A 21,735-nucleotide genomic window follows, 5' to 3' on the forward strand; every position below is an offset into this window, starting at 1 on the left:
AATATGATCCAGTAGTTTATTTTACTCATTTCAGTTATAATTGTTCTGATACTTCAGTTGTTTAAAGGGAATCAGGGGCAAAATAGGATTGGTGCTATAACAAAATACCATAGACTGGGTAATTCATAAACCCTGGAAATGTATTGCTCACAGTTCTGTTGATAGGGAACTTCAGGATCATGGTGCCAGCAGATTCTGGGTCTACTGAGGAACCACTGTTGATTTCCAAGATGGCACCTTCATGCTACCATGAGAGGAGTGAAAGCATAGTTCTCACATAGTAGAATGGATAAGGCCGCTCCCAGGCCGCTTTTATAAGGACATTACTCTTTAATCACCTCCTAAAGACCACATTGCTTAATAGCACCATGATAGGGATTAGGTTTCAACATGAATTTTGGAGAGGGACATTTAGACCATAGCAGTCTTCATACCTTTCTTTTCCTCTTTGCCCATTCTTTTTCAAGATTCCCTTTCTGTTCTTAGGGAGGGAGAGTATGGGGTTTAGAGGAAGGGAGAGAGAGACTGTGTGCTTCAAGGGCAGGAGTAGGAGTCATTTTGGAAAAGAATAGAATTTGTTTTCTGAATTTGTCTCAACTGCACTATATTTGACCAGATGTCTTTTGTCTTTCCTGTTGATTCTAGAAGCTTAGGGAGTTCAGATTTTTGAAAACAAACTTGATGGTAGCTTGTTCTGTGACCTTGAGTGACTTACTCAACCTCTCTGGGCCTTGGTTTCTTCATCTATAGAATACACACAGGATGACCTAGGTGATATAGGATGCCTCTTTCTTCCCTGAAGTATTTTATATTATGAAACCGCTAGATTGCTCAGTGTACTTTCTGATTTAAATCTATATTTGTTCCCTTTTTGTAAGAGCAATGAAATATTTCAAAAGTATAAAAATACAGAAACATTTTAAGGGACAGTTTTTAAAAATCTTTAATCAGGTATTACCATTTTGCCATTCCTATCTCATTTTCTCATTACTATTTTTACCTTGCTCTTTTTTTTTTTTTTTTTTTGACAAGTAGAGTTATAGACAGTGAGAGAAAGGTCTTCCTTCCATTGGTTCACTCCCCAAATGGCCACCACAGCCAGCGCTGCGCCGATCCAAAGCCAGGAGCCAGGTGCCTCTTCCTGGGCTACCATGCGGGTACAGGTGCCCAAGCACTTGGACCATCCTCTACTATCCCCCCCACCCCCGCCACCAGGCCACAGCAGAGATGACTGGAAGAGGGGCAGCCGGGTCTAGAAACCGGTGCCCATATGTGATACCGGCACCACAGGCAGAGGACTAACCAAGTGAGCCATGGCGCCAGGCCCACCTTCTTGCTCTTTTATCTACTTCATTTAACTGTTGTGTTTCTTTGACTAAATCAGTTTATCTGTTCTGTACAGTTCCATTATATAAAATAAATAGCTCTACAGTGAACATTATAGTACATGTTTCCTTGTTGAACGTTTTTATTTTTTTATTTATTTTTTAAGATTTAGTTTTATTTATTTGAAAGGCAAAGTTACAAAGAGAGAGGGTGAGACAGAGAGAGAAAGATCTTCCATCCCCAAATGGCTCAAAGGCCAGGGATGGGACAGTCCAAAGCCAGGAGCCAGGAGCTTCATCTGTATCTTCCATGGGGGTTCGGGGGCCCAGGGACTTGGGCCATCCTTTGCTGCTTTCCCAGGCGCATCAGCAGGGATCTGGATTGGAATTGGAGTAGCCGGAACTTGAACTGGTGTAATAGGTGGTGGTTTAATCCGCTACACCACGTTGTGCGCCCCTGAAGTTTCTTTAAGGTAGATGCCTAGTAGTGGAATTGCTAAGTTGATAGGTTGCAAATTTACTTCATCATACCAATTTATATTCTGGTTAGATTTTACCACCTTGTCTCCAGTCTCACAAGTACTGACTGATTTTGTGTATGTCACATAGTGTGTGATTTTCATTTGCATTTATTTGATCACTGTCAGTCAACTTCCACTAGGTTATAGGGAATACCAACCAACCTGCAAATTGCATTGATTTATAACAACTGTTATTTCTCTTTTTTCCTAAGATTTATTTATTCATTCATTTATTTATTTTTATTTGGAAGACAGAGTTACAGAGAGAGGTAGAAAGAGAGGTCTTCCATCCGCTGGTTCACTCCCCAAATGGCTGCAAAGGCCAGAGCTGAGCTGATCCGAAGCCAGGAGCCAGGAGCTTGTTCTGGGTCTCCCATGTGGGTGTAGGGGCCCAAGGACTTGGGCCATCGTCCACTGCTTTCCCAGACACATTAGCAGGGAGCTGGATTGGAAGTGGAGCAGTCAGGACTCAATCTGGTGCCTATATGGGATGCTGGCGCTGCAGGCCAAAGCTTTAACCTGCTACGCCATAGCACTGGTCCAACACCTCCTCCCCCCTCACACACCTCACACACCCCCGTTATTTCTTGTTACCTGTGCTTGCTGGCTTGAGTGGCTGTGTTGCATTGCTGTCGTCATTTTTGGACTGAGATTGAAGGGTGATCTTGTAGTTCAACATGCTGGTCTCATAATGGGGGCAGGGGCGTGGGAGAAACAAACTCTAGTCCTTGAATCTTCTGCTTAGAAGTTATATAAATCACTTCAACTTTACATTTTATTGGGCAAGCAATTTGTGTCGCGAAGACAGATAACAAATGGAGAAGTATGATCCTCTGACAGGAAAAGGGTGGTGAACACAGAAAAACAGTGGTACAGTTTACCAAAGATGAGTCTGAACATCATTTTATTGATTTTGTTTAGGTCGCTAAGGTTGCTGAAAGTTAGATATTGTTTCTCAGATTAAGGATGTTGCTTTCCTAGTTTCTAAGACTTATGAATGGTGGTGAATTTTGCCCATTGTATTTTCTGCATCAACTGAGATCACTTATTTTCCTGTTGTTTTTGTGATTTTTTTTTTCCCTAATGTTAGGCTATCTGAATTCCTAATGTAAATACTACTTGGTCATGATGATTCTGTGTTCGTTTACATTATTTTTATTTAGAATTCTTGCATATATTGCCTTTAATTTTCTTTTGTCAAGGCATTAATCAGATTTTGTCATCTGGATTATATGTTGTCCCTAAAAAGTTTACAATTTTCCAGAAAAGCTTGACTAAATTAAGGATTATCTGCTCTTTGGAGATCTGGTAGAATTTGTCTTTAATACTCTCTTGGCTTGGTGGCCTTTTGAGGGAAAGACTAGGTGTGGAGCACAATTGTTTGTAATCATTAATTTACTTATTTTATGATCTGTTTCTGATTTTTCTTGAGTCAGTTTTAGTAATTCATGTTTTTGGTGGAAACTGTCCACTTCATCTAATTTGACAGGTTATTGGCATAAATTTATCAGTGTCTTCATTTTGATTCCTTCCCATTTCTGCTATTATTTGCCTTTCCTTTTTTCTTGATTATTCTTGCTGTACATCTGTCATTTGAATTTTTTTCAAGAAGCAACTTTGTTTTGTCATTGTTTGTATTGTATCTTTTCTACTTTGTATCACTTTGTTCCCTTTTGTATTATTTTCTGTGGAATTACTAGGTTCTTTTTCCAATTTCTTGAGCTTAATACTTTGAAAAAAATGCGTTCAGTGGGCTCTGTCCTCAGCCTCCTCAGACCCCACCGGATGTCCCTATCACTGTTTCTCGCATGACCGGCAAGGTTCCACCTCCCCTGTGGACTTCAGGAAGTCTACTGTGACACTTTAAGGAAAAGAGAGTAAGTTGTTATTGAGCACAGAAAAAGAAATAGCCCAAGTCCTATGTATGAAAAACTTCCCAAGATGAAAAGAGAAGAAAAATAAGAAAATTAATTATGCCCATCCCTCCCTTTCATATCCATGAATATTAGAGCAATTCCAAAAGGTGTGAATATTCACTTTTAGACTACTAGAAGAATCAGAGTAAAAGAAACTGAAGAAATATTTTAAGTGATAATGGCTGAGAATTGTCAAAAATTGGTGCCCAACACCAAGCCATAGATCCAGGAAGCTGAGATAAAGAAAAGATGTTGAAAGAAACCACAGGGGAAAACCCCACCTTGCCTGGAGGAGTTAAATCTGACACCACAGTGAAGAAACCAAATATTTCCAATATGCCAAATAACAAATGCAAAAACCAAGGTAATAAAAACAAGGAAGTCACCATGAAGCCCTCAAATGAAAAAGACACCCCAATTCAAGATTATGAGGATGATGACATAGAAGAAATGCAAGAAGCAGATCTCAAAAAATTGATAAGAACATTAAGAAGTTCTCAAAAACAAATTCTTGAACTACAGAAATCCTTAATGGACAAGATAGAAAATCTCTCTCGTGAAAATGAAATATTAAGGAGGAATCAAAATGAAACGAAACAACTAGTACAACAGGAAACTGGGATAGTGACTGAAGTGAAGAATTCAATAGATCAAATGAAAAACACAATAGAGAGCCTTACAAACAGAATGGGTGAAGCAGAAGAGAGAATATCGGACTTAGAAGACAGAGAACAGGAAAGGATACAGTCAGACCAAAGAAAAGAAGAGGAAATTAGAAATCTAAAACATATTGTCGGGAATCTTCAGGATACTATTAAAAAACCCAACATTCGGGTTCTAGGAGTTCCTGAAGGCATGGAGAGGGAGAAAGGATTAGAAGGCCTTTTTAGTGAGATATTAGCAGAAAATTTCCCAGGTTTGGAGAAGGACAGAGAAATCCTAGTACAGGAAGCTCACAGAACCCCTAATAAACACGACCAAAAGAGATCCTCACCACGACATGTTGTAATTAAACTCTCCACAGTGAAACATAAAGAAAAGATCCTAAAATGTGCAAGAGAGAAACGTCAGATTACTCTCAGAGGATCTCCAATCAGACTCACAGCTGACTTCTCATCAGAAACTCTACAAGCTAGGAGGGAATGGCGAGATATAGCCCAGGTACTAAGAGAGAACAACTGCCAGCCCAGAATATTATATCCTGCAAAGCTCTCATTTGTGAATGAAGGTGAAATAAAGACTTTTCATAACAAACAGAAATTGAAAGAATTTGTTGCCACTCGTCCAGCCCTGCAAAAGATGCTTAAAGATGTGTTACACACAGAAACACAGAAACACGGTCATCAATATGAAAGAAGGTAAAGGAAGGAAACCAAGGAAGGAAAGCTCACAGCAAAAGATCACAGGGAATTCAAAGCATATATTAGAACTTATCTTTGGCAAATGGCAGGGCAAAGTTACCACTTATCATTAGTCACATTGCACGTTAATGGCCTGAACTGTCCAGTTAAAAGACACCGATTGGCTGATTGGGTTAAGGAACAAAACCCATCTATTTGCTGCTTACAAGAAACACATCTTTCCAACAAAGATCCATACAGACTGAAAGTGAAAGGCTGGAAAAAGATATACCATGCCAACAGAAATGAAAAAAGAGCGGGCGTAGCCATCTTAATATCAGACACCATAAACTTTACCACAAAAACCGTTAAGAGAGACAAAGAGGGACACTACATAATGATTAAGGGATCAATTCAACAGGAAGATATAACAATTATCAATGTATATGCACCTAACTACAGGGCACCGGTTTATCTAAAAGATTTGTTAACGGACTTAAAGGGAGACTTAGACCCCAATACAATAGTACTGGGGGACTTCAATACTCCACTCTCAGAAATAGACAGATCAATAGGACAGAAGATCAACAAGGAGACACTAGATTTAAACGACACTATAGCCCAAATGGATCTAACAGATATATACAGAACTTTCAATCCTACAGCTAAAGATTATACATTCTTCTCAGCAGTACATGGAACCTTCTCTAGGATTGACCACATACTAGGCCATAAAGCAAGTCTCAGCAAATTCAAAAGAATTAGAATCATACCATGCAGCTTCTCAGACCATAAAGGAATGAAGTTGGAAATTAGCAACTCAGGAATCCCTAGAGCATACGCAAACGCATGGAGATTGAACAACATGCTCCTGAATGAACAATGGGTCATAGAAGAAATCAAAAGAGAAATCAAAAACTTTCTGGAAGTAAATGAGGATAACAGCACAACATACCAAAACTTATGGGATACAGCAAAAGCAGTGTTAAGAGGGAAGTTTCTATCAATAGGTGCCTACATCAAGAAATTGGAAAGGCACCAAATAGATGAGCTTTCAAATCACCTCAAGGATCTAGAAAACCTACAGCAAACCAGACCCAAATCTAGTAGAAGAAGAGAAATAATTAAAATCAGAGAAGAAATTAACAGGATTGAATCAAGAAAAACATTACAAAAAATCAGCCAAACGAGGAGCTGGTTTTTTGAAAAAATAAACAAAATTGACACCCCATTGGCCCAACTAACTAAAAAAAGAAGAGAAAAGACCCAAATCAATAAAATCAGAGATGAAAAAGGAAACGTAACAACAGACACCACAGAAATAAAAAGAATCATCAGAAATTACTACAAGGACTTGTATGCCAGCAAACAGGGAAACCTATCAGAAATGGATAGATTCCTGGACACATGCAACCTACCTAAATTGAACCAGGAAGACATCGAAAACCTAAACAGACCCATAACTGAGACAGAAATTGAAACAGTAATAAAGGCCCTCCCAACAAAGAAAAGCCCAGGACCAGATGGATTCACTGCTGAATTCTACCAGACATTTAAAGAAGAACTAACTCCAATTCTTCTCAAACTATTCAGAACAATCGAAGAAGAGGGAATCCTCCCAAATTCTTTCTATGAAGCCAGCATCACCTTAATTCCTAAGCCGGGAAAAGATGCAGCACTGAAAGAGAATTACAGACCAATATCCCTGATGAACATAGACACAAAAATCCTCAATAAAATTCTCGCCAATAGAATGCAACAACACATCAGAAAGATCATCCACCCAGACCAAGTGGGATTTATCCCTGGTATGCAGGGATGGTTTAATGTGCGCAAGACAATCAATGTGATACACCACATTAACAGACTGCAGAAGAAAAACCATATGATTATCTCAATAGATGCCGAGAAAGCATTTGATAAAATACAACACCCGTTCATGATGAAAACTCTAAGCAAACTGGGTTTGGAAGGAACATTCCTCAATACAATCAAAGCAATCTATGAAAAACCCACAGCCAACATCCTATTGAATGGGGAAAAGTTGGAAGCATTTCCACTGAGATCTGGGACCAGACAGGGATGTCCACTCTCACCACTGCTATTCAATATAGTTCTGGAGGTTCTAGCCAGAGCTATTAGGCAAGAAAAAGAAATTAAAGGGATACAAATTGGGAAGGAAGAACTCAAACTATCCCTCTTTGCAGATGACATGATTCTGTATTTAGGGGACCCAAAGAACTCTACTAAGAGACTATTGGAACTCATAGAAGATTTTGGCAAAGTAGCAGGGTATAAAATCAATGCACAAAAATCAACAGCCTTTGTATACACAGACAATGCCATGGCTGAGGAAGAACTTCTAAGATCAATCCCATTCACAATAGCTACAAAAACAATCAAATACCTTGGAATAAACTTAACCAAGGACGTTCAAGATCTCTACGATGAAAATTACAAAACCTTAAAGAAAGAAATAGAAGAGGATACCAAGAAATGGAAAAATCTTCCATGCTCATGGATTGGAAGAATCAATATCATCAAAATGTCCATTCTCCCAAAAGCAATTTATAAATTCAATGCAATCCCAATCAAGATACCGAAGACCTTCTTCTCAGATCTGGAAAAATTGGTGCTGAAATTTATATGGAGGCACAAGAGACCTCGAATAGCTAAAGCAATCTTGTACAACAAAAACAAAGCCGGAGGCATCACAATACCAGATTTCAGGACATACTACAGGGCAGTTGTAATCCAAACAGCATGGTACTGGTACAGAAACAGATGGATAGACCAATGGAACAGAATTGAAACACCAGAAATCAACCCAAACATCTACAGCCAACTTATATTTGATCAAGGTTCTAAAACTAATTCCTGGAGCAAGGACAGTCTATTCAATAAATGGTGCTGGGAAAATTGGATTTCCACGTGCAGAATCATGAAGCAAGACCCCTACCTTTCACCTTACACAAAAATCCACTCAACATGGATTAAAGACCTAAATCTACGACCTGACACCATCAAGTTACTAGAGAACATTGGAGAAACCCTTCAAGATATTGGCACAGGCAAAGAGTTTCTGGAAAAGACCCGGGAGGCACAGGCAGTCAAAGCCAAAATTAACTATTGGGATTGCATCAAATTGAGAAGTTTCTGTACTGCAAAAGAAACAGTCAGGAGAGTGAAGAGGCAACTGACAGAATGGGAAAAAATATTTGCAAACTATGCAACAGATAAAGGGTTAATAACCAGAATCTACAAAGAGATCAAGAAACTCCACAAAAACAAAACCAACAACCCACTTAAGAGATGGGCCAAGGACCTCAAGAGACATTTTTCAAAAGAGGAAATCCAAATGGCCAACAGGCACATGAAAAAATGTTCAAGGTCATTAGCAATCAGGGAAATGCAAATCAAAACCACAATGAGGTTTCACCTCACCCCGGTTAGAATGGCTCACATTCAGAAATCTACCAACAACAGATGCTGGCGAGGATGTGGGGAAAAAGGGACACTAACCCACTGTTGGTGGGAATGCAAACTGGTCAAGCCACTATGGAAGTCAGTCTGGAGATTCCTCAGAAACCTGAAGATAACCCTACCGTTTGACCCAGCCATCCCACTCCTTGGAATTTACCCAAAGGAATTTAAATTGGCAAACAAAAAAGCGGTCTGCAGCCTAATGTTTATTGCAGCTCAATTCACAATAGCTAAGACCTGGAACCAACCTAAATGCCCATCAACGGTAGACTGGATAAAGAAATTATGGGATATGTACTCTTTAGAACACTATACCGCAGTAAGAAACAACGAAATCCAGTCATTTGCAACAAAATGGAGGAATCTGGAACACATCATGCTGAGTGAAATAAGCCAGTCCCAAAGGGACAAATACCATATGTTCTCCCTGATCGGTGACAACTGACTGAACACCAAAAAGGAAACCTCCTGAAGTGAAATGGACACTATGGGAAACGGTGACTTGATCAGCATAGCCCTGACTGTTAATGAACAACTTAATACATTATCCCTCTTAGTAGTTTTTTTATCTGTTCTACTTAATATGACTGGTTTAATTCTGTAATTAATACACAGTTATTCTTAAGTGTTGAAAATTAACTGAAATGTGATCCCTGTTAAACATAAGAGTGGGAATAAGAGAGGGAAGAGATGTATAATTTGGGACATGCTCAAGCTGACTTGCCCCAAATGGTAGAGTTAAAAACATACCAGGGGATTCCAATTCAATCCCATCAGGGTGGTATGTAGCAATGCCATCTCACTATTCCAAGTGATCAATTTCAGTTCACAATTGATCATAATGAAAGGACTAAGAGTCAAAGGGAGCACATAAACAAGTCTAGTACCTGCTAATACTAACCGATAGAATAAATAAAGGGGAGAGTGATCCAACATGGGAAGTGAGATACTCAGCAGACTCATAGAATGGTAGATGTCCTAAATAGCACTCTGGCCTCAGAATCAGCCCTAAAGGCATTCTGATCTGGCTGAAAAGCCCATGAGAGTATTTGAGGCATGGAAAGCCAAGACACTCTGGCAAAAGATCTCTGCAAGTGAGATCCCAGTGGAAAGAACAGGTCTTCAAAGAGGGAGGTACCTTTCTCTGAAGGGAGGAGAGAACCTCCACTTTGACTATGACCTTGTCTAAACAAGATAAGAATCGGAGAACTCAGAGGGCTTCCATAGCCTTGGAAACTCATGACTGGAGCATGGGGAGATTACTGATGCCATAGACAGGAGTGTCAATTTGTAAAGTCAACAACAGGAGTCACTGTGCACTTACTCCTCATGTAGGATCTCTGTCCTTAATGTGCTGTTTATTGAGATTTAATGCTATAACGAGTACTCAAACAATATATTTCACTTTGTGTTTCTATGGGGGTGCAAACTGTTGAAATCTTTACTTAATGTATACTAAACTGATCCTCTGTAAAAAAAAAGAAAAAAAAAAAAAGAAAGAAAGAAATTATCAATTCCCAACTTGACTCTCACTGGGATTAAACATGACAATAGGTCTGATCTGATTTCATCATCATTTAAAAAAAATTCATCTATTATTTTTCACTTTATGTTTCTGTGTGGGAGCAAACTGTTGAAATCCTTACTTAATGTATACTAAGCTGATCTTCTGTATATTAAGATAATCGAAAATGAATCTTGATGCGAATGGAAGGGGAGAGGGAGTGGGAAAGGGGAGGGTAGTGGGTGGGAGGGACGGTATGGGGGGGAAGCCATTGTAATCCATAAGTCGTACTTTGGAAATTTATATTCATTAAATAAAAGTTAAAAAAAAAAAAAGAAATTAAAAAAAAAAAAAAAAGAAGGCTAGGCCGGCGCCGTGGCTCACTAGGCTAATCCTCCGCCTAGCGGCGCCGGCACACCGGGTTCTAGTCCCGGTCAGGGCACCGGATTCTGTCCCGGTTGCCCCTCTTCCAGGCCAGCCCTCTGCTGTGGCCAGGGAGTGCAGTGGAGGATGGCCCAGTGCTTGGGCCCTGCACCCCATGGGAGACCAGGAAAAGCACCTGGCTCCTGGCTCCTGCCATCGGATCAGCGCGGTGCGCCGGCCTCAGCGCGCAGGCCGCGGCGGCCATTGGAGGGTGAACCAACGGCAAAGGAAGACCTTTCTCTCTGTCTCTCTCTCTCACTGTCCACTCTGCCTGTCAAAAAACAAAAAGAAAAAAAGAAAAAAAATAAAAGAAAGGAGGCTATAGATCAGAAGCTTCCAGTTACACAAATAAAGGAAGAGCATATACATTCAGTAGAAATTGTCCTCCAGACTTTGAATTTTGACTTTTTCCTGAGTGAGAGTTGTGTGGTATGATACTTTCTGGTGATGCTGGGTATTTTAGTCAGTTTTTATTCACTATAACAGAATGCCTGAGGTAGGCTAATTTTGTGAAGGAAAAATGTTTATTGTGGCTCAGTTTTTGAAGTTCAAATCCAAGATCTGGAGGACCTAGGTGATGGTGTCCTGGAAGATTTGCAAGATGGCAACACACATGACATAACAAGTGACAGGAGGTGTATGAGAGAAGGACACATGGCAAGCTGGGAAACAGAACACTGGCTCAGCTTGGGTTTTTATAACCTACTCTCTATGAGAATTACCTTCTGAGAGCGCATTGCCCGACAGCCTAGGGTCTTCTTACTAGGCCTACCTCCTAAACCATCAATGTACTTGCCATTAACTTATGACTTTGGGGTTTCATTGTCCACATGAGTTTGGGGGCTTTGTGATTAAAAAATTGCTTTCATGGTTCTAATTCTCTCATCAAGTCCCTTTTGTTGATACCACAGTTTGAAATTTAGTGCTTTCATTGCTGTTCAGTTCTTAATATTTTCTCATCTTATTATGGGTTTTGACTGCTGGATCTTTTTTAAGGTATGATTTAAAATTTTTTTAAAGATTTTTTGTTTATTTGAAAGGTGGAGTTACAGAGGCAGAGAGAGTGAGAGGGAGAGAGAGAGGGAGAGGGAGGTCTTCTATCCACTGATTCATTCTCCAAATGGCCTCAATGCCCAGAGCTGGGCCAATCTGAAGCCAGGAGTCAGGAGCTTCTTTTGCATCTCCCACATGGGTGCAGGGACCCAAACACTTGGGCCTTCTTCTACTGCTTTTCCAGGCCATGACAGCTGGATCGGAAGTGGAGCAGCGCGTACTTGAACTGGTGCCCATATGGGATGTCAGCACTGCGGGTGGTAGCTTTACCTTCTATGCCTCAGCTCTGGCCCCTGATTTAAATTTTTCAAAGTGTGCTCATTTGCATTTGAGTATATGAATTGTTTACATGGGAGAAAGGATTTTGCATTTTTGTATTTTTACTTTTTTATTAAGTTATGTACAGAATATGGTCTAAACAATAAAAATTTTATTGTTTTTAAAATTTGTTTTGAAGCATACACATAATCACATTTTGTAGTTCTTTTTGAGTTTGGAAAAGCATTGTATGCTGTCATTGTTGATAAAGGTTTCCATATCCGTCCTGTGGATCAATATGGGTCATGTTCTATGTCTTTATTTATTTATTTATTTATTTTATTTTTTGACAGGCAGAGTGGACAGTGAGGGAGAGAGACAGAGAGAAAGGTCTTCCTTTGCCATTGGTTCACCCTCCAATGGCCGCCGCGGCCGGCGCGCTGCGGCCGGCGCACCTCGCTGATCCGATGGCAGGAGCCAGGTGCTTTTCCTGGTCTCCCATGGGGTGCAGGGCCCAAGCACTTGGGCCATCCTCCACTGCACTCCCTGGCCACAGCAGAGAGCTGGCCTGGAAGAGGGGCAACCGGGACAGAATCCGGCGCCCCAACCGGGACTAGAACCCAGTGTGCCGGCACCGCTAGGCGGAGGATTAGCCTAGTGAGCCGCGGCGCCGGCCCTATGTCTTTATTAATTGTTTAACTGTTAATTGTCAGTTAATAAGACTTACGTTAAAATTTCTGTAGTAAGTTTAGTTTCTCTTTGTATTCCCCTAAATATATGCTGTAAAAATTTGGTACTAGATTATAAAATTTTTGCATGTGCAAAATTACATATTCTTTTATAGATTTTTTATTTTTGTCATTATTTAGTAACATTTTGTTTGTTTGTGATACTAGCTCTATTTTTGTAGGATTTGTCTGGACTATCTTTTGCCATTTTCTTTGTTTTTATGCATTGTGCTCTGAAGTCTGATATTTGTTGTTGTTGTTGTTTTAATTATATTGGAGAATTCTTTTAACTGGTGAATTTAGGCTATTATTTCAAATAATTACTGAGCTGTGTGACTATTCTGCCATCTGTTTTTTTTGGTCTTTGTTTACTTAAATTTCCTTTTCTCCAGCTACTGCTGTTTAGAAATCATTAAATATTTTGTAGACTTAAGACTTGACTCAATGACATCTCATATTAATCACTGTGCCTATTCATCACTTTCCCTATCTTATTTAGCATGCCTTTATTGATGTCAGATTTTATTTTGCAATATAAAGTAAAGCAATTTCCTATCTGTGTAGCTGTTCCCTCTTTCATGTTTCTTCTGTTAGGGAATCAACTTGTATGTTGCCTGAAGCAAAGTTGAGGTAGTATCCGAAGTTGAAAGCAGCAGCTTAGTCTTTTAATTTACCAAGAATTAAATTAGTTGGGAAAGCATGGGAGGCTTTGTTTTTATGACTGCATTAATTTACAGAGAACCTTTTCCTTTAATAGATGATTATCTGCCGTGCTATTATGTGAATGAACTTTTAAGTATTTCATGTAAATAAGCTTATAGCATTTGTGTTGAGTATAAAGCAAAATGAAGTATACTGCGGTGATGCTGTTCCTTTACAGATTTTATGTACCAACAGTTCACTTGAATTTTAAACGGTAAGCTTGTATCTAAACATTGGTCATCATAATTCATTGATATCATAATAACTGTTACAACACTGCAGAAGTTCTAAGCTAAATTTCTTATTTTTCTCTTTTATCTATTTTTCCCCCTGTTTTGAGTCTTCGGTTGCTGAGTTAATATCATTCATTTGGGACCTCCTTGTGGAGCTTAGAGGACAGTCGTCACATGATTCAGTGTCCTTGTGATTCCTGGTTCCAGCTCTGACCTTAGTTTGGGTGATATGCTGATGCTGCTTATCTGTCTTCCTGAAACTCTATACCGGAAATTGGTGTCTGAAGTCTGTTTGAGGAAGTATGCTGTGGGAAACTGTAGCTATTAATGAATTTGTGAGCACTCAAGGCAAATACAATGTGGGAAATAAATACTTTCATTGATTTCCATCTCTTTATTGTCAATAAACATTGTCTGTCATAACTTTGAAGATAACTATAGTTACTGTTTCTTTACATTATATATGTACATGGGAATACTTTTCAATCAGGCATTTATATTGTATAGCATGTCCACTGAAGAGGATCTAATCTTCACTTTGGGCACCTGCAGCAGTAGAGAGATGCCACTAGAAGCGTAGCCTGTGCAGGATACTGTGAAGAGTTGGAGTGGGCTAGTTTACAGGGGTCTTACAGAATAGGGTATGGTTCTAGGAGACCTCAAATGCCAGGATAAGAAGATCACAAGTAATTCCTAGAGCAAAAAGGAGATGGGGAGTCATAAGCCAAACACTGTAGAGTCATTGGTGTACAAACTCTGACAAGGTCAAGAATGCTATTTAGATTCTGCAGCATGGTAAAGAGCAATATAGCTACAGTAATTGAATGACTGTAATTAAGATAAAAATGTAAAAATTATTTGACTTTAGTGTTATTTTTGACCTACATAACAATCGGTTTATTGCTAGGTCATGCTTTAATTTTGACCCCAGGTCTAGTCTGTTCCAAATCTTTGTGCTAAGTATTTTTTTGTTTTTGCAGTAAAAATTATGATTTACATTTTATTCCTATTTATCATCTGTTGTTAATGAACTGAGATCTGATATAGCTTTCGAGAAAACTTTACTTTGAGGATTATGATGTCTTGATGAAGAAACTTGTATTTCTGCTTTTTGACATGTGAGTTTTTATCTCATTGAGATATTTGAATGGTTTGTAACAGGCTTCTTTGCCTCAAGTTTAAATATAAAGAATTTCAGGAAGTCTTCTGGATCCTCAGGTTTACTGCGGAGGTTTGGCTCTAGGACTCTTTTGGTATTGCTGCTAAAGTCACTTGCACACTTGGCTCATTAAAACAGTGGGGCTCTTTCCTCTAAGGAAAAATGCAGTGAAGTTTAGCTGGAGCCATGGATATAAAGTCACGAGATCTATGTTTACTTTTCTTTTGACTCTTTGTATGTCTAGGGGAAGTCACTTCCTCTTTTTTCTTCTAGTCTCAGATTGCAAAGTAAGAATGAAAATATTTGCTTCCTCTATCTCTAGGATTGAGCGGGTTTTACTACAGCTGATAAGTCTGTGTATATATTTTAAAGTCTGAAAATAAGTGTGAAAGCTCTGTAGGACTTTGGAAGCATTAGTGAATGTGCATTCTGAGTTAAAAATGCTCACATTTTCCTCTGGCATCTGCAAGTCGTTCCCACGTGTTGGTTTTGTCTGAGAACTGAGAGTATTGTTTCTGCCCACACAGGAATGTCAGTGCCATTTTTTTCTTCATTATGAATAAAGCTATCAGAATGTAGGCTCTCTTCGCCAGTGTTATGATGATAAAAGTATTTATCAGAAAGCGGAATGTGTCAAGGTCTTCTTGCCTTCCTGTGCTAAGTTCTGGCCTAAGAAATCCAATTTGATACTGTTGCTTTGGAATGTGTTTGTTTCTCTCTACTCTCATCCTCCAACAATGATCTTTCAGAGCTAGAGTACTGGCCTTCAGTAGGTTTACTAGTTAAATATTAACCGTCTACATACTTGTAAAGGCTTGGAAAATTGTGACACGCCATAAAATCACATAAAATGATACACTTGTATATATGATTTAGGAACTGTGGGTAATTCAACTGTCATAAATTATATGCCCTTTAAAATTCCGGTTACATAGATCCAGATGGAATGTCTCTGTCCAACTGTTAGTCCATCTATCTGTTTAGCTGAGAAAAAGAATTAAGTGGTAATTCTATCTAGTGACTTAATTTTTATTTACTATGTGGGAAAAGGCTGCCATGCTATGTGAGTTAGAGAATATTTTGGACCATCTTGAAGAACGCGGGGCAGACAGCCCCAAGAGTGTGGCCTTTTAATCAAGTCACTCCTTCGACAGGCTCTCAGAACTGTTAGGTATGAACTAAGGCTGCTTTTGATCTCTGTTACCACTGGAGTTTCTGAGCCTTCCCTTGCCAAACTGGCTTTGTAATCGGGCACATCTGAGTCATCATCCTTCCATGAGTTTCTGAACATACCATCTCCACGTTTTGCTTTTTGCATCCACTGAGTCCTCCCTGTTTTTAATGTCTAACTCATATCCAGCTCTCCGTGTTTTTTCCTTCTTTTGAACTTTTTGGCCGTTAGATAATTTAATCATACACTGCTTTGTGAAAAAAGTCTCTTTGTGTTGTGTTGAACAACTGCTGAGCTCCTGTAATATTGTTTGATTTTTCTCATGCTTGTATTATTTCTTTACCTGGATTCTTTTTAGTTCCTTAAGGAAAAAGAACTCCCTCTCCACAGAGCATTAATGAAGGACATTCCCTAAAGTACTTCTCTTAGAAAACAATTTTTGATTTATTCCCATTTATTCTCCATACTTGTATATTTATAAAATTTTAACCCTTCTCTTAGAAAAATAATAGCCTTTGTTTAGTTGTATTCCTACATTGTCTCTGTATTCTTTCCAATTAGAAACGATTTTGGTATATGTGTTTGTATATAATCCATCAACCCTCATGATTACTACTTCTGACCACCTTGTCCTACTTTTTAAATACTTAGAAACAGCAGGCCAGCTCTTTTTTTTTTTTTTTAATTTATTTGACAAATAGAGTTATAGACAATGAGAGAGAGAGAGAAAAAGGTCTTCCTTCCGTTGGTTCACCCCCCAAATGGCCACTACGGCCAGCACGCTGCATCGATCCGAAGCCTGGAGCCAGGTGCTTCCTCCTGGTCTCCCATGTGGGTGCAGGGCCCAAGCACTTGGGCCATCCTCCACTGCCTTCCCAGGCCACAGCAGAGAGCTAGGCTGGAAGAGGAGCAACTGGGACAGAATCCGGTGCCCCGACCGGGACGAGAACCTGGAGTGCTGGTGCCGCAGGCGGAGGGTTAGTCTAGTGAGCCGCAGCGCTGGCCAACTTACTGCATTTTTACAACAGGTTGTGAAACTCTAGGCATGAGAGCAACCAAGAAATGATATAATACAATATGACATTGGCTCCTTAGGAGTCCACAGCCTAAAGGGGAATGCAGAATTGAGAAGCTCAGAGTTCTTTTCACTTAAACTGGAACTTCTCTCAGGCCGGATTGCTTGCTGCCTTAGACTGGAAGAGAAGGATATAATTAGTACCTTTGCCTCTTTTCTTTATTGATGTCTCCTCTTGAGCACACTAAAGAGTGATATGGTTGTGATGTCTCAACAGTCAAGGACTTATGTCACATACTTTCTGCTGTCTTCTCTACTTTTGGTTTCAGAATCTGGAAGTTGTCTTTTTTGTCCCTTCAGGATATTTTGAAAGCGTTAACCTTGACATAAACTTGTAACTGTCTTGACTTAATTTTGAAGATAATATTCGTTTCTTAGTGGCTCTTCTCATACATATTGCCAGGCATGCCAACTCCTTGGCAGTTCCACTTAAAACATTTTTATTCTAACAAGAGAATGGTAGCAGAACAGGAACCAGATCTTTGAGTTATTTTTCTATTTTGGAATGAAAATTATTTCCAGGTTGAGTAGGGTTAGAAGTGATGGGAAAGGTCATTTTCAGAATGAAATTTGTACTTTAAAATCTGTTTAGACATGGTTTTCTCATCTTCTATGTAGGCACTAACAATTTTAAAATCTTTGTCAGGTTCATCAAATGAAAAGGTATAATGTTACTACCTCTCATCCAACAAACATAAAATATCGTTGGTTATACCTACTCTGTTCAGCATCACTTTGTAGTCACTACTGTTTTATTTCAGTTCTCTTTTTTTCCCCCCTTTAAAGTTCTTTACTTCTTCCAAACAAACGGAAGATGATGTTACTGACATTTTATTTGCTACCTGTGAGGAGGTGTTGCCAGTTCCTTTCCTCCCTGGTTCTACCTCTTCCAAAGCCTCTCCCCCAGCCACCATTTCGTCCCATCCTCTGGGCACGATGGGGAGAAAGGGATTTGAGAGTCCTATTGCTGCTGGCAAGTGGTGTTTATCTCACAAAGGTTGGAGCTGGGGCCATTCTTTCATATCCAGACCTTCTCTAGGATGCGCACACTGTGGTCCAGTACAACATTGTCAGGATTTATCATTAGAATTTACAGCACTGTAACAGAATATGCTAACACTTGGAGCTTGTAAGGATTGAATGGTATACTGTCATAAACTATAGTCTATAAAAAGCACTAGGTTAATCAGGAAAAGAATTTCTTCATGCAGGGCGGCTAAATGATTAAAGCACTGATAAACGATCTGTCAGATTCCTGCTTTAATATTTGTTTAATTATGATCTGTACCAGAGTTAAATGCCAGCTCTAAATTATGTTAGAAAAATTGATTAGGAGTATTATGTTTAAGCTATTTTTTGGGGGGGGTGTTGATGGGGGGACTCTTAAATTCTCAAGAGCCATCTCAAGACAAAATCTTCATTCTGTATATTAACCAAACTGCATCTCATAGCTATGTGCTTAATTAATTAATTAAGTTGAGCCTGATTTTGTGTATCAGTCTAGTTATTCACAAGGAGAGAAAACCCACCCTGAGTGGTGTTGTGATTTATATGTTTCGTTCATTGAAAACTCATTCTGTATGTGTGTCAGAAGCAATTCAAAATGAATGAAATAGGAATGCATTAATCAGCTATTCTTGTGTATCACAGAAAGCCTGTCTGAATCAAATGTCAAAATTCATTCTAGACAAATAGTTTATAGAGAATGTGCTAACCTCCAGAGCTTTGCTGCTTAAGGTTTTGAAATGAATTGTTTGCAGCTTAATATTTTATTTTTCGAGATAACAATTTTAGTTTATTGTATATTCAAAGGCTTAATGGCTCTACTAAATACAGAGTCCAACAAATAAAAAGCAAAAAGATCATAATCTGGCAGGAAAATAGGTAAGGGGTGTAGATAGTCATGAAATGAAAAGATGTTCAGCTACACTCATGTAAATTGTAAAATGGCCATAATTTCATTAAAGATATAGTAGTATATAATTCCTATCAGTTTGTTTGACAAAACATTTTATTTACAGCAAAACTGATATGTATGGGCATTTCTTTTTTTGTTGTTTATTTTAGCTCCCACATATAAGGGAGAGTGTGTGATATTTGTCTCTTTGGCTTGTTTCATTCAACATAGTGTTCTCTAGTTCATCATTTTGCTGTAAATGATATAATTTTTTTATAACTGAGTAATATTCCTCTATGTGTGTGTGTATACATACCATATTTTTTTTTATTTGACAAGTAGAGTTAGACAGTGAGAGAGAGATACACACAGAGAAAGGTCTTCCTTTCGTTGGTTCACTCCCCAGATGGCCGCCATGGCCAGCATGCTGCGCTGATCCGAAGCCGGGAGCCAGGTGCTTCCTCCTGGTCTCCCATGTGGGTGAAGGGGCCCAAGCACTTGGGCCATCCTCCATTGCCTTCCTGGGCCACAGCAGAGAGCTGGACTGTAAGAGGAGCAACCCGAACTTGAACCCGGCACCCATATGGGATGGCAGTGCCGCAGATGGAGGATTAACCAAGTGAGCCATGGCGCCAGCCCTACATACCATATTTTCATTATCCATTCATCTGATGATGAACACCATGGTTGCTTCCGTGTTTTGGCTGTTATAAACAGTGCTGCTATAAACGTGGTGGAGCAGTTATCTTTTTGATACAGTGAGTTCAAGAAATAAGTTTAAATGTAAATGGTGTTTAGTAACTTTTAAAAGAAATACTTTAAAATTTTTGATATATTTAAAAAATATTTCTTTGAAATGTAGAGCTACAGACATGGTGGGAGAAAGAGAGAGAGAGGGAGGAAGGGAGGGAGAGAGAGAGGGAGGGAGGGAGGAAGGGAGAGAAAAAAAAGTCTCCCTTCCTCTGGTTCACTCCCCAAATGGCTACAGTGGCTGGAACTGAGACTAGGAGCTAGGAGCTTCTTCATCTCCTACATAGCTGCAGAGGCCCAAGCACTTGGGCCCTCTTCCACTGCTTTCCTAGGCCATAAGCAGAGAGCTGGATCAGAAGAGGAGCAGCTGGGACATGAACTGGCACCCATGGGATTATGACACCGCAGACAGAGGCTTAGCCTACTACGCCACAGTGCCAGCCTCTTGATAGACTTTTTTGGCTATGAGTTTGAAGCTATACTCCTTGTTACCTAATAGTTATAGTCACTCCTCTTTTTTATTTTTTATTTTTTTTTTTAGGAGTCAGGCAGCTGGCAGCCATGAGCAGAGTTGTTTGCCCCTGCCCTCTGCAGGTGGGCTCACCAACCTCTTTTTTTTTTTTTTTTTAAAGATTTTATTTATTTATTTGAGAGGGAGAGTTACAGATAGTGAGAGGGAGAGACAGAGAGAAAGGTCTTCCTTCTGTTGGTTCACCCCCCAGATGGCCACAACGGCTGGAGCTGCGCTAATCCAAAGCCAGGAGCCAGGTGTTTCCTCCTGGTCTCCCATGCAGGTGCAGGGGCCCAAGCACTTGGGCCATCCTCCACTGCCTTCCCGGGACACAGCAGAGAGCTGGATTGGAAGAGGAGCAGCCGGGACATAATCTGGCGCCCCGACCGGGACTAGAACCCAGTGTGCTGGCGCTGCAGGCGGAGGATTAGCCTAGTGAGCCACGGCGCCAGCCAACATTTTCAATTTAAAGTAGTTGAATAGTAAAGTCCTAGAAGAAATTTGGGATTACAAGTCGAGGTTTTCATATATTCTTAGGTGTCAAGGGTGACAAATGACCAGGCCACTTTTTGACCCAGGCTTTCCTTGGGTTGGATTTAACTAGGAATCCTTCATCTTGAAAAACCAGTGTATGGTTAGGGTTCAGATAAATTAAGTTATTCAGTCTGCTAAGTCATATGGAGAAGTGGGCTTCCATCACACAGGAGAGGTGTGGAGGTTGCAAAGAAAGCATAAAATATAAATGTACTGACTCTACCTCTTACCTGTTTTCAGTGTGCTTTCCATATATTTGCTGATGCTCATTCCATTCTCTTTCTCATGTGTTAAGAATACACCTATGCGTGCACACTCAGAAACAGGCACACTTAGCATCATTTTAGAATAGCTTCTATTGGGAGCAGAGCTAAATGTGTTTGTTCCATCTACCATCTTGAATTGGAACCCCACTTCTTACTTTACTTAGGAAAATTTGAGTAAGCATATTTTATCACTAGGTTAAAGTAAGGTGAATGATCTCCCTGATTCTAGCACATACCAGTTACCAGGATGCTTTCTTGATACCGTGTAAAGTCTTTTAATTGGTTGTGGTAGCTTAGTAGCCATGGTTTTGACAGTTTTCATTTTTTTTTGCACATGCTTGTCTTAAGTTCTCATTTCCTTCATTATTTCTTGCAAGTGTCTTGATAATTATTTTATGGGGCAGATGTGCTTATTGGGCAGAGTACAGGTGGGTTATAGGAAATGAAAGGATAGAACTGCTATTCTACTTCAAATATGTTGTTTTGTTTGTTGCTAGTACAATTATGCCTTGGTATTTGAGAGGGATTGATTCTGGGATTCCCTACAGGTATTAAAATCTGTTTGCTCAAGCTCCTGATATAAAAGGTGTAGTGTTTACATATAACCTATGCCCATCCTCCTATAGGTTTTAAATCACCTCTTCGTTACTTACAATACCTAATACAGTGTAATGGTATGTTAATTGTTCCTGTACTAAATTGTTGAGAATAATGACAAGGAAAAGAGTGTTTAGTTTCAGTAAAGACCTTTTTTTTTTTTTTCTCAGGTATTCCCCCCCACCCAAGATTTATTTATTTATTTAACGGGCAGAATTACAGAGAGGCAGAATTACAGCTAGAGAGTGAGATTGATCTTTCATCTGCTAAGTGGCTACAATGACCAGGG

At 39.5% G+C, this 21,735-nt stretch overlaps 1 protein-coding gene across 50 annotated transcripts in view; it reads left to right on the forward strand.

Moving 5' to 3' along the window:
- EPB41L2 (erythrocyte membrane protein band 4.1 like 2) overlaps positions 1-21,735 on the forward strand; it is a 257,797-nt gene that overhangs the window by 134,261 nt on the left and 101,801 nt on the right. The window lies entirely within an intron of this gene.

Source organism: Oryctolagus cuniculus, chromosome 5 (genome assembly GCF_051225735.1).
Source record: "Oryctolagus cuniculus isolate XC-2025 breed Fujian yellow rabbit chromosome 5, ASM5122573v1, whole genome shotgun sequence".
Classification (NCBI taxonomy): Eukaryota; Metazoa; Chordata; class Mammalia; order Lagomorpha; family Leporidae; genus Oryctolagus; species Oryctolagus cuniculus.